Genomic DNA, 14,626 nt, shown 5'->3' with positions numbered 1-14,626 from the left:
CGTCGAAGTCATAAAACTTTGCTAGCTTTTAGCGTTTTGTCTTAAGCATTGATATATTTACCTTCAACTATGCAAGATGTTGATAAACTCTACAGTAGAAGAATAATCAACCAGGTAGACCGAATTATCGGGACCCCAGTTCACCAGGTCCTTCATTATTCAACCACATATCATAGTATTATTACAACATGTGTCCATCGTCACTTTACAATCCGGCTCAAGTTTTAGACCTATAGATAATTTATATAAATATATATTTGAATATAATTAATGTCCAAAATATGAGAAACATAACAGAATGCACCATTTCAATTCTACTTGTCTTTTCACGAGGGAACATTCCACACATCCCTCCCCATATGTGAATCGGTTTCAACGACCCCGGGGACACGCCCCTTCGTTATAATATTAACGTTTTACGACAGCTTGTTAAGCTTTTAAACTAACGTCACATTTTTCAGAAAAAATATTCCAACAATCTATGGTTAACTTTTCAATTTCTTCTTCTATGACACAGATCCTGACTTTTCAGACTCCGATTTTCAGATTACCGCGATAGCTTCCGGGTATGATTATCATAATTAGGTAAACGAAACAGTAATAGAAAAGAAAAACAAACATAAAAATTAGTATAACAATTATAAGAGTTATTGGGAGTGTTAGCTCAGTGGTTAACGCCGGTGCCTTCCAATCATAAGGTCCCCGGTTCGAGTTCATAATCATGACGTTAAATATGAATGTAAGAGACTGACTTCGGTCAGCTTGCGGCTTTGATAAGCCAATGCGGCTTCTTCGCGAGTTCCTGCTTGCAGGAGGATCTAATATACATACATTGTTAAATTCTGAGAACCAATTTTTGGTTTTCGATTTAGTGATGACCACACTCCATGAAAGAAGTGATTCAGTCGTGTAGAAGAATATGGTGTATAGGTGTACATAAGAGTCATGTTCTCATAAGCAAGCGATGCCTTGAAAGTAAACAATGGACTCACAAGTAAACAATGGACTCACAAGTAAACAATGTCCTCACAAGTAAACAATGTCCTCACATGTAAACAATGTCCTCACAAGTAATTAATGTCCTCACAAGTAAAAATGTCCTCACGAGTAAACAATGTCCTCACAAGTAAACAATGTTTACACTAGAAAAAATATTGGAATCGAACTTAAATGCCAACTACAAAATTCTTGTAAATGAATGGTGGTAAAGCATAAAACATTTCTATAAGAAAGCAAATGACACCAAAAAAAAAAAGAACTGAAACTGGACAAAACAGATTAATATTATCACCAGTTATCAGCATTGTCCTAAATGATGCTAGAATTCAAATATTTGTCACATATTTTCCAACTTTAAGAAACAATTTGCCTGCTTAATCTCCCCCTCAGACCATTCTTTTACAGTAATATCCAATTGAGATATTTTAATACCTAGAGCCAGATTTCCATACATTTATTGGAATATAAACTGTTATCACCCATCTTTCTTCCATGGGGAATTTCTGCTTTACCAACCAGTTCTTAACATGTCAACCCAACCAACCAACCAAGAAAGATATCAATATATGCCACTGAATGTACGTGACGGTAATTCATTGGCAAATACAGTGAAGGGCTTTGACTGATATATATAACATCAATTCTAACAAAACATCATACATCCGCTCTACGCTTTTCGAGCACTCTCTGTTTCCTTCCCGTCTATATTTTCAAAGTTCCCCTTATGCCTTTTTTGTATGCCAGGCTACAGTGTGCCATTTTATCCAAGCATTTTCGTCTGTACACTTTTCCTATCCAGTAAGGCAAAATCAAATGGCACAATGTCACAAGCAAATTATGTGCCTACCAAAACTTCTGATGGACATATCCAACAGTGAAAGCTTCTTCAAATAAGAGGAACAAATTTACATACATTTTTCTATCCCCCTCCCCCCACCCCAACCCACTTATTCAATTGTTCGTGCGTGTTAATTGTCAACTAAAGTTAATTCAATGGGTAGAAATCACTTTTCATAACCCTAAAAAGTAGACTAATCCCACTCTTCCCCAAAATAAAACAGAAGGTACATATTGTTAATAATTATAACAAAACATACTTCATCTCCGTTGTGTGGCTGCTACAACCACATATGTCCATTATCACGTTTTTCAAAAACTTAAAACAATTACAGTTATATTTATAGTCCTCTATATAGGAAAAAATAGAAGAAAAAATATAGAGATATAAAGAACACCATTTATTTCAACTGGATCCTCTTCTTCAAGTTAAATCTTTCTTTTATGTCAACCTTCCAATGTATGATGAGTTGATTCCCTTTTGCAATCAAACCATTAACCACAAAGTACTTTCAAAGAAACTAACCAGATGTCAGTGGTTCAACATACTGGTTTGTAAATAACAACTCATTGATAATAACAAACAAAAACCAATCAGCTTCTTAGATATAATTGTACACATTTCAACCAACTAAGCATATAAAACTATTACCATTAATTTATTTATATATTGCTTTAGTTTCATAACTTTATCGCAGGTACATTAAAAAAACAAAAAACAAACAAAGGAGGCATGTGACCCATTCTTGCGTTAGGGACCTGACTATCTCTACATTCCATCTGGTTTTAGTATTGTGAAGCTACAGAAATATTGGAGTTTCAACCCTTCTGTACTTTAGCCATGGTAACAGTGAAGCAATACATAACATTTTTTAAAGATGAAACATTTTATCTCTCCTTTAGTTACGTATTTCAAGATATCCCTTTACAATACATCCATCCTTAGTCCAGATATCCCTTTACAATACGGCCATTCTTCGTCCAGATATCCCTTTAAAAATTGGCCATCCTTAGTCCAGATATCCATTCACAATACGGCCATACTGAGTCCAGATATCCCTTTACAATACGGCCATACTTAGTCTAGATATCCCTTTACGAAACAGCCATCCTTAGTCCAGATATCAGTTTACAATACGGCCATACTTAGTCCAGATATCCCTTTACAATACGGCCATAGCCTACTTAGTCCACATATCCCTTTTACAATACGGTTATCCTTAGGATAACACAACAACAGTAGCTTTGATGTACCAAAGAGGAATATCTGATATATTTTTTCTGTACATAATTTAACCAGTTCTTAAGACAGAGAGGGCGACGCAGGATTACGCGTCTCATACGATCTCATACTTCTCCACAAGGAGTACGATATCCAAAGAATGCTTCACCGGTGTGCCGCCCTCAACTGGCACTATCGAGTCCGATATATTTTTGTACAAACGACGTTAACACATTTTGGTGCATTGTGTATGTCCGACTGCATATAGGCCTATATTGCGATTGTGTATGCCAATAATGATATACACACATAACTGTATATCAACATCATTTTCATCAATATATCAACATCAATTTCTACATATACAGTCATGTCTCCCGCAGGCTGAAATAGTGAAATTAACTTGATCACTTCGTAACCTGCGTTGCGGTTCACTTATCGTTGATTTATCTTAACCTCGACCATTCACAATGACGTCACGTCACGAAATGAAATCAAATCAAAATTGGTGATATCCGAAGATACTTTGAAGTATGCAAAAGTTGTGTTCTACTTTTGTGGAACGTTCCACTAACTTTGACACGAGGAACTTATCAGCTGTCCAGAAGTAAATCACAACTTAAAACTTGATACAGACGGCCTTCTTTTTGAACCTTACATGATTTACCACAATTCAAATGCTATCCACAATATTTCAGCAAATTTTGACAATAGCTCTAAGAGGATAGACTTTTTTGTTACGATTTCTGTGACCTCGAATGACCCTTCAAATTTATAGCAAACATATAATAAATAAAATCTCGACTCACAAAAATCTCTCATGAAATTTCAGTTACATCGAAGGAAAAAGACGACATGGCAGTCATCATGGGCGGGATCACGGGGGGGGGGGGCAAGAGGGGGCATTCCCCCCCCCCCCACTTTTTCCCAGACCTTGGTTTACTTTATTGTCGTTTTTGCAGACAAATGTGCACAACCCTAAGCGAAGTTATTCCCCCACAACAGCTTTATCAAATAGGCCTATTTGTTTCGAATCTAGGTCGAATTTGTGTTTAACATCGTAACATGTAGCATGCAGAATAACTGGAGCTGGAGCTAGCACATCGTTCGCAGCACAGGTTACGAATCCTGGAGCTAACACACTAGCGATTCAATTCTGCATGTGATGAATCCGCGGCATGCAGACGTCGTCTAGCCCTTCATTAACAGTAAGTTACATTCATGTATTTATTATGCATTTCTATGTTGCATGATAATCTGGCAATAGTTCAAACATAATGCTGGTACTGCCAGGTAATAATTTCATTTTCAAAATCTCAGCCAGTACTATGAAATGACCCTTAAATGTTGCACCTAGTCGCATTGTAAAATCCAAAAAGTCACCCCGCCTCGACTTCAGTGGCGACGGGACCGGTGGACTTAATGGGCTTATCCGCCGTGAAAAAGTGGGGAAGGGGTGGGGTAAAGGTATGTTCAGCCCCCAATTTTTGCCAAGTGCTCCAAAAAGTGGGGACCGCGGGAGAATTTCGAAGTGGGTGCTGAACATATTCTTGATCGGTCCAATGCACAATATACTAAAAATTTAAGGGGGAAATAACTGTCTAGATGCGATTTATTGTTACCAGAGGTGTCATTTTTGCTTATCTAGGATTTCCTTTATGCTTAAATTTCACCGCCTAAATAGTGACGTATAAGCTTCAGTTGTACATCACCATATAAAATTTACACACGTTCATTAATTGTTTAGATGCAATTTAAAGCCTACATGTGTGTTAAATTTACCGATCTAAGGGTACCTTTCATCAAAAAATTTGACGATCCTTGCCAACCGATGATGGCGCTCCGCTTAGATAGTAACCAGAGCCGTATATAGAGAGAGTTTGGCCAACCATGTAACCGATTTGGATTGGTCGAGAGGGAAAACGCCCACACAGGGTGGTAAAATAGGTCCACTTGAAAACTTTATAGCAGACGACACGCATACTCACAGTGTATAGACTATCGTTTGTGTACACGAAAAAAGTACGAAATTATGAAAGAAATGGTGCTGGGGATGCTGCAATCGGTCAGAACATGGATATTGTTGTTTGATTATCCGACTGACCATAAAAGAAGAGGAATTTTTGGAAGTAGAAAGAACATGATGGAGATCTAATGAAAAAAAGTCTGTGTAGCCTAGGCCCATACTAGCCATAGGCCCTAGTGTAATACGAGTAATGTACAAGCAATGCGAGAATTTTACGTTCAGACTGGTTTCTGTAATTACATGCATGGCTATTCTCTCTCGTTTTACGATCCACAAATTCGATTTCATTATGCCAGCTCTCCTAATCATAGGCATGGCAGTTTCAGTCGCACATATAGTTATCCTAATTCCTAGTTACTGTATGCCTAGGCTATGCCTAGCCTAAAAAAGTATCACTTTTAGTTTAATGTAAAAGGGTGGGCTAGCCTCTAGGCATCACGTAAAGCCCTAATCCTTAGTTAAGCCCGAAGCATAAGTTAAGCCTGGGCTTAGTTAGACCTGGACCATTCTTGCTATTACTACAAGTACAACTGTTATAGCACATTACATAATATGGCACAGTATAAGGCCCAATTCAACTAGGTCTAAGGAAAACAAAGTAGCCTAGGCCTAAACTAGTTAGGCTAGGTCTATACTCATTGGCAACTTGTGGGTTGTGTACACATACAGGCCTAATTATATAGACCCTTTTAGTATGCCATAAACAAGTGCCCAAATGGTTAAATGATCTTGGTTTGTGTTAATTGTCAGCATTGGCCTAGCCTTTTTAGGCTAACATGAATTCAGCCTAATTTTTTCTTCTTCAAAAGTTTAGCCTAGGCCTTGATTTAATTTGGATGCAGTCAACTATCATTTATCAAAGTTGCATCAGTACCTCCTTATTCCCTTAATTGACACCCACATTGACGATTGAAGTTAAAAAAAAATCTTTTTAAATTATCTTTAGACAGTAAATTTTAACTCCCTGAATTTCAGGACTTTTTTTACAAATCAAAGGTGACATGTGCTCTGAAGAAAAACTCCTAACATAAAAAGCTACAGTTAGCAGACTGTGATAATGACAAACCTGGTGAGTGACTACTAGACTGAAATCCAGTTCCTGCAACCACAGCAATAAAGTCTTTGTTTTAATCAATGCACTTGTGTGTTTGAAACTTTCAAATGGACACTCAATGGCAGTTGGTTAAGATATAAGGTTTTACCTTCATCATGGAGAGTTGAAGGGAATCTGCCTCATCATCTGAATAATGGACTCAAGGATAGCAACAAATCATGATTGGATAATGATTTTGAGTAAGTAAATATCTGGCAATTTGAAAGTTTGTATTATTTTTTTACTTATTATTTAAGCTGTTTAGCTCACACACAAGCAAATGATCAAGTGACAACAACCGATGCAGTATATTTAAAGGTATTGAAGACTTGCCCTAAACCGCATGCCGTGCTCTGAAAAAGTTTACTTTCCGTTGCTTGCAAGTGAAGTTTTTTTTGTGTCGCTACAAAATGCAGACAGTAATGAAACCTGAGACCTTGTTATCTTTTATCTAGACCTGAGATGTCCACGCTGCTATGTGCACTGTGTTGTGGGTATTGACTGTGATGTTTGTATTGACTGTACACTAATGTCTATTTACAGATGGTAGCAAGCTGTATGTGTATTTTCTGGGATCAATGGTGGTGTCTAACACTTCTGTTACACCGCATTCGAAACTAGGTTAGATAACCGGCATGAGACGTTTCTTTGTGCGGGAGTCTCCACACCCTTTAAGGAGAAGTATTTTTATCCCATTAATAGAGAAAGAATTATGTTTCAATTGGTAGCATGCAACTTAAAATTTTGCAAACTAGGATACAATCAAACAATAACAAGATTCATTTACAAGGTAATCTACTGCCCTTTATTTCACATTAGTCTGTCACATCAGAAGGTCACAGCTTTCAATAATTATACAAACAAATTCCCTTGATGGGTGCTTCGTTAGATTCCTGCAATTTTCAAGTTTATCAATGTAATAAGTTCTGAATGTGGCAATGTGGAGAAGCTTTGGGATAATCTGTGGATAAGACTGCCAGACTATCAACAAGATTCCACATCCATGCAACTCCAACTGCTTCCTTCACCTCCTTGCAGATGTACCACATGTCCAAAAAAAAGTCAGCATTGGTTAATGTAATTAAAATCTGGCTTCCTCCTGAGCTGGCAAATACACATGAATTGTCAAGTACAGAGGTCAGTGTGAAACCAATGAAAGATCTTCTCAGCTTTCAAGAAAACAAAGACTTGAAGCCAAATTGACAGAGGCCACACTGATACCATTCCACTCTCATAAGATGAAGGTATAACACACACTTCATTTTGCTTCTGCGATGCAGTGCCTGGTAGACTGTGAGGGTCACCCAATGGATGTTTTAACAACTGCCTGGTTTATAGAGCTCTGCAACAGATAATTCATCCTAATGTCTAGTCGTCATCCTGTCATGGCCTTGAGCAAGTTGAACCCACTTCAACACAAAGCAGCTATTGAATTCTTGTCTAGGTACTGTCAAATCCACATCACCATCATTGCTGGTTCCAGCTACGCTGACCATGATAAAAGAGTACAATGAGGGTTTTTTAATTCACCCAACAGAGCTTGCATTCCAGTACCTTTGGGCAGCTGAAAAGATATTCAGAAATTGTTATATATGAGTGTGTTTGTATGCATGCATATGTGTGATTTTCTTGCTTTACAGAACAGCTCCATTTTGATAAGCTATGTAACACGGAAACCTGCCAATCATATGTTTGAAATAGGACAGGCTGAAACGATTCTTAAATCTAAAGCTTAAAGACTTCTTGCATTTTTATACATCACTGTTCAGGTAAGGCCAGTAAGGGCAGTATGAAGAATAAGTAACAATTAATAATTATCATTATGGCCATTTGCTGTCTGCATAATAACAAACTGAATGATGTCATCAGCCCTGTGCTCAGTTGACAACACTGACAAGTAGGCACACTATGTCAGTGTGATCCATGAAACCTTATTAAGGACATGACCGTATAGTATATATGTTAATGGAAAATACATAAGCTATAACATACACCAGTATTCAGTTGTTGCAGGGTTTTTTTTTCTCGACAGACCCATTCAATCTGTTGCACCTACTATAGCCTAGTACTACATTCCTGAGAAATTAACACCACAATATCATTCTTAGGTTTGCCCACAGACTCCCAACTATTGCTAACTCCTACACTCAAGTATATAGTTTAGTTTAGTAGAAAAAAAGACCAGGAGAGACATTCAAGTCCCCATTAAGGACCCTAAGGCTATATGAGAGGAATAAAACCGAGGACATCAAATGTCATACCCAATTACAATGCTTAATGTACTCATCCAAAGTATTCTTAAACCCATTCACACTACTTGCAATTCAACCTTCTCAGGCAAACCATTCCATCCATTCACAACCCTTGTATAAGTTGTATTAGACTTTAGAGAAAAAGTTATGCCGAATATTAATCCTACTATGTAACTTCTGGAGTTTAATACAATGACCTCTGGTACAACTACTTTTTGGCAAACCTGAAAAGATCAGTGAAGCATAAATTGTGATTTTATGTGTAGGCCTACTTATTTAATTGAAGGATCTATGAATGTAGGCCTGATGCTATAGTTGTGCGTCTGTAATCTAGCCTAGCCAGGACTGTGATGTGTGCTTTTCGTTTGTATGACTAAAGTAGGACTAGTAGTATGAGGCGTAAAATAAAACAAGTGTAATGACAGGTTTTCAGCTAGTTTTCTATGCATTTCAGGTGTGAAGATAAACGTAAATGTCATTAACTAACGCATACTCTAATTCATTACCTGATATCCATTTTGTTCCTCGTATGCCTGTCAAAATCTGACATTCTGAGTCGCTTCGTTTGTTCGCAACGAGCACTGTGTGCAAAGTTGCTATATATTGTGTGTGGTGTTTTTCGTGTTTCGCGCAACTGGTAACGACAACTGGACCTATTTTGATGCCCATGGTTTGCGTGTGACGTCACAAATCGCCAGTTGGCCAAACTCTCTCTATATACGGCTCTGATAGTAACCAGAGCCGTATATAGAGAGAGTTTGGCCAACTGGCGATTTGTGACGTCACACGCAAACCATGGGCATCAAAATAGGTCCAGTTGTCGTTACCAGTTGCGCGAAACACGAAAAACACCACACACAATATATAGCAGCTTTGCACACTGTGCTCGTTGCGAACAAACGAAGCGACTCAGAATGTCAGATTTTGACAGGCATACGAGGAACAAAATGGATATCAGGTAATGAATTAGAGTATGCGTTAGTTAATGACATTTACGTTTATCTTCACACTTGAAATGCATAGAAAACTAGCTGAAAACCTGTCATTACACTTGTTTTATTTTACGCCTCATACTACTAGTCCTACTTTAGTCATACAAACGAAAAGCACACATCACAGTCCTGGCTAGGCTAGATTACAGACGCACAACTATAGCATCAGGCCTACATTAATAGATCCTTCAATTAAATTAAGTAGGCCCACACATAAAATGACAATTTATGCTTCACTGATCTTTTCAGGTTTGCCAAAAAGTAGTTGTACCAGAGGTCATTGTATTAAACTCCAGAAGTTACATAGTAGGATTAATATTCGGCATAACTTTTTCTCTAAAGTCTAATACAACTTATACAAGGGTTGTGAATGGATGGAAGGGTTTGCCTGAGAAAGTTGAATTGCAAGTAGTGTGAATGGGTTTAAGAATACTTTGGATGAGTACATTAAGCATTGTAATTGGGTATGACATTTGATGTCCTCGGTTTTATTCCTCTCATATAGCCTTAGGGTCCTTAATGGGGACTTGAATGTCTCTCCTGGTCTTTTTTTCTACTAAACTAAACTATATACTTGAGTGTAGGAGTTAGCAATAGTTGGGAGTCTGTGGGCAAACCTAAGACTGATATTGTGGTGTTAATTTCTCAGGAATGTAGTACTAGGCTATAGTAGGTGCAACAGATTGAATGGGTCTGTCGAGAAAAAAAAAACCTGCAACAACTGAAGACTGGTGTATGTTGTAGCTTATGTATTTTCCATTAACATATATACTATAAGGTCATGTCCTTAATAAGGTTTCATGGATCACACTGACATAGTGTGCCTACTTGTCAGTGTTGTCAACTGAGCACAGGGCTGATGACATCATTCAGTTTGTTATTATGCAGACAGCACATGGCCATAATGATAATTATTAATTGTTACTTATTCTTCATACTGCCCTTACTGGCCTTACCTGAACAGTGATGTATAAAAATGCAAGAAGTCGTTAAGCTTTCCATTTAAGAATCGTTTCGGCCTGTCCTATTTCAAACATATGATTGGCAGGTTTCCACGTTACATAGCTTATCAAAATGGAGCTGTTCTGTAAAGCAAGAAAATCACACATATGCATGCATACAAACACACTCATATATAACAATTTCTGAATATCTTTTCAGCTGCCCAAAGGTACTGGAATGCAAGCTCTGTTGGGTGAATTAAAAAACCCTCATTGTACTCTTTTATCATGGTCAGCGTAGCTGGAACCAGCAATGATGGTGATGTGGATTTGACAGTACCTAGACAAGAATTCAATAGCTGCTTTGTGTTGAAGTGGGTTCAACTTGCTCAAGGCCATGACAGGATGACGACTAGACATTAGGATGAATTATCTGTTGCAGAGCTCTATAAACCAGGCAGTTGTTAAAACATCCATTGGGTGACCCTCACAGTCTACCAGGCACTGCATCGCAGAAGCAAAATGAAGTGTGTGTGATACCTTCATCTTATGAGAGTGGAATGGTATCAGTGTGGCCTCTGTCAATTTGGCTTCAAGTCATTGTTTTCTTGAAAGCTGAGAAGATCTTTCAGTGGTTTCACACTGACCTCTGTACTTGACAATTCATGTGTATTTGCCAGCTCAGGAGGAAGCCAGATTTTAATTACATTACCCAATGCTGACTTTTTTTTGGACATGTGGTACATCTGCAAGGAGGTGAAGGAAGCAGTTGGAGTTGCATGGATGTGGAATCTTGTTGATAGTCTGGCAGTCTTATCCACAGATTATCCCAAAGCTTCTCCACATTGCCACATTCAGAACTTATTACATTGATAAACTTGAAAATTGCAGGAATCTAACGAAGCACCCATCAAGGGAATTTGTTTGTATAATTATTGAAAGCTGTGACCTTCTGATGTGACAGACTAATGTGAAATAAAGGGCAGTAGATTACCTTGTAAATGAACCTTGTTATTGTTTGATTGTATCTAATGTTTGCAAAATTTTAAGTTGCATGCTACCAATTGAAACATAATTCTTTCTCTATTAATGGGATATAAATACTTCTCCTTAAAGGGTGTGGAGACTCCCGCACAAAGAAACGTCTCATGCCGGTTATCTGACCTAGTTTCGAATGCGGTGTAACAGAAGTGTTAGACACCACCATTGATCCCATAAAATACACACACAGCTTGCTACCATCTGTAAAAAACATTAGTGTACAGTCAATACAAACATCACAGTCAATACCCACAACACAGTGCACATAGCAGCGTGGACATCTCAGGTCTAGATAAAAGATAACAAGGTATCAGGTTTCATTACTGTCTGCATTTTGTAGCGACACAAAAAAAACTTCACTTGCAAGCAACGGAAAGTAAACTTTTTCAGAGCGCGGCATGCGGTTTAGGGCAAGTCTTCAATACCTTTAAATATACTGCATCGGTTGTTGTCACTTGATCATTTGCTTGTGTGTGAGCTAAACAGCTTAAATAATATGTAAAAAAATAATACAAACTTTCAAATTGCCAGATATTTACTTGCTCAAAATCATTATCCAATCATGATTTGTTGCTATCCTTGAGTCCATTATTCAGATGATGAGGCAGATTCCCTTCAACTCTCCATGATGAAGGTAAAACCTTATATCTTAACCAACTGCCATTGAGTGTCCATTTGAAAGTTTCAAACACACAAGTGCATTGATTAAAACAAAGACTTTATTGCTGTGGTTGCAGAAACTGGATTTCAGTCTAGTAGTCACTCACCAGGTTTGTCTTTATCACAGTCTGCTAACTGTGGCTTTTTATGTTAGGAGTTTTTCTTCAGAGCACATGTCACCTTTGATTTGTAAAAAAAGTCCTGAAATTCAGGGAGTTAAAATTTACTGTCTAAAGATAATTTAAAAAGATTTTTTTTAACTTCAATCGTCAATGTGGGTGTCAATTAAGGGAATAAGGAGGTACTGATGCAACTTTGATAAATGATAGTTGACTGCATCCAAATTAAACCAAGGCCTAGGCTATACTTTTGAAGAAGAAAAAATTAGGCTGAATTCATGTTAGCCTAAAAAGGCTAGGCCAATGCTGACAATTAACACAAACCAAAATCATTTAACCATTTTGGCACTAAAAGGGTCTATATAATTAGGCCTGTATGTGTACACAACCCACAAGTTGCCAATGAGTATAGACCTAGCCTAACTAGTTTAGGCCTAGGCTACTTTGTTTTCCATAGACCTAGTTTAATTGGGCCTTATACTGTGCCATATTATGTAATGTGCTATAACAGTTGTAGTAATAGCAAGAATGGTCCAGGTCTAACTAAGCCCAGGCTTAACTTATGCTTCGGGCTTAACTAAGGATTAGGGCTTTACGTGATGCCTAGAGGCTAGCCCACCCTTTTACATTAAACTAAAAGTGATACTTTTTTAGGCTAGGCATAGCCTAGGCATACAATAACTAGGAATTAGGATAACTATATGTGCGACTGAAACTGCCATGCCTATGATTAGATGAGCTGGCATAATGAAATCGAATTTGTGGATCGTAAAACGAGAGAGAATAGCCATGCATGTAATTACAGAAACCAGTCTGAACGTAAAATTCTCGCATTGCTTGTACATTACTCGTATTACACTAGGGCCTATGGCTAGTAGTATGGGCCTAGGCTACACAGACTTTTTTTCATTAGATCTCCATCTTGTTCTTTCTACTTCCAAAAAATTCCTCTTCTTTTATGGTCAGTCGGAAAATCAAACAACAATATCCATGTTCTGACCGATTGCAGCATCCCCAGCACCATTTCTTTCATAATTTCGTACTTTTTTCGTGTACACAAACGATAGTCTATACACTGTGAGTATGCGTGTCGCCTGCTAAAAAGTTTTCAAGTGGACCTATTTTACCACCCTGTGTGGGCGTTTTCCCTCTCGACCAATCCAAATCGGTTACATGGTTGGCCAAACTCTCTCTATATACGGCTCTGATAGTAACGTATAACAAAAGTTGTACATCACCATCTGACCATATGTTCTACTATCAATCCTCTGCAAATTTGTAAACGATAATTAACTATCTAGATACAATTACAGACATGAGATCCATATTTCAAGGATGGGTACATGCAACTTAGAGCACTCGGGAAATGCCGTTTCCGGTCATCTCAAAGCCAAAAGATTTCTTGCAGCTCCGCTTAGATAGTCTTGCTGGCAGGTTTGCCCCCCCCCCCCCCCCACTTTCGCAACTCAAATCCCGCCCCTGGCAGTCATTAGAATATTGTGGCAACAAATGAACAGAAACTTTGGGAAATTGGCGCGATAGCTATACATCTAGTTGTAACCGCATGCAGGGACCCAACTAAGGCCAGGATGGGGGTGTAGTGGCTGAAATTCCAACTGGATGGGTTTTAGAGCCAGAAAATTCCGAATGCTGCCTTGTAACCCCCCCCCCCCCCCGCATTAATCGTCAACGATACGGTCAGTGACACCCCACCATTCGCGACTGCACTTATGTTCCGAACTTTTTTCGATACATTTGTACCTTATGGGGCAAATTTTTTCTTATGTTGATGGTACTTTTAAGCTTCCATAGATTAGTATTGAGTGTTTTAATTGTATAACATAGAGACAATGTATATCCCAACGACGGAGCCAGGAATTTGAAAGAGGGAACACCTTTTGCGATTGATATGGGGAGGGGTCTAAGGGGATGTGATGGGTGTCCCCATCCCCTTTGAGATACTTTTGAACAATTGAAGGTCCTTAGATGCGATCTGCGGTGCAATTTGTTGCCAGTTTCATCATTATCATATGATATCATATTTTCAGCAGATTTTGTTTCCTGTTTGAATTCTTTTACATGTTCTTTTACATAATATATCAGAAAGACAAACATAGTGCTCTTTTACAATTTTTCCAGAAGGATGATTCTTGTTTATTGTCCAATGTCTGGACTTTAATACATTTGACGAACTTAACTGATGGACAATACAAACTTTCATATTTTGTAAGACAGCCAGATGTGCAGTGGCCTAAAAACAAATATCGTTATCGCCGTGTGTAAGCAGTGTAATAACAACAGTTTTTAAACATATTTTTCGACACTGAAAGGGGGAGCAGTCGATCCCCTGCTCCCCCTGGCTAAGTCCCTGGTATATCCTGAACTTACTTGAAGCAAGCGAACAGGGTTTACCCACCCAATAGCAAAATTAAAACATAAATTAT

At 38.1% G+C, this 14,626-nt stretch overlaps 2 long non-coding RNA genes across 2 annotated transcripts; one reads left to right on the top strand and one right to left on the bottom strand.

Annotated features, from left to right (window-relative positions):
* Positions 1-6,955: 6,955 nt before the first annotated feature.
* Positions 6,956-9,085, bottom strand: LOC139977566 (uncharacterized). The gene is made up of 2 exons (XR_011796598.1): positions 8,936-9,085; positions 6,956-7,741 (listed from the first exon to the last, which is right to left on the bottom strand). It is a non-coding gene; the product is annotated as an uncharacterized lncRNA (long non-coding RNA).
* Positions 9,086-9,230: 145 nt separating this feature from the next.
* Positions 9,231-11,368, top strand: LOC139977565 (uncharacterized). Its single transcript, XR_011796597.1, has 2 exons — positions 9,231-9,387; positions 10,583-11,368. It is a non-coding gene; the product is annotated as an uncharacterized lncRNA (long non-coding RNA).
* The last annotated feature ends 3,258 nt before the right edge of the window (positions 11,369-14,626 follow it).

The sequence above is a fragment of the Apostichopus japonicus genome, chromosome 12 (assembly GCF_037975245.1).
Source record: "Apostichopus japonicus isolate 1M-3 chromosome 12, ASM3797524v1, whole genome shotgun sequence".
In the NCBI taxonomy this organism is placed as follows: domain Eukaryota; kingdom Metazoa; phylum Echinodermata; class Holothuroidea; order Aspidochirotida; family Stichopodidae; genus Apostichopus; species Apostichopus japonicus.
This window is presented reverse-complemented; position numbering and strand designations above follow the sequence as displayed.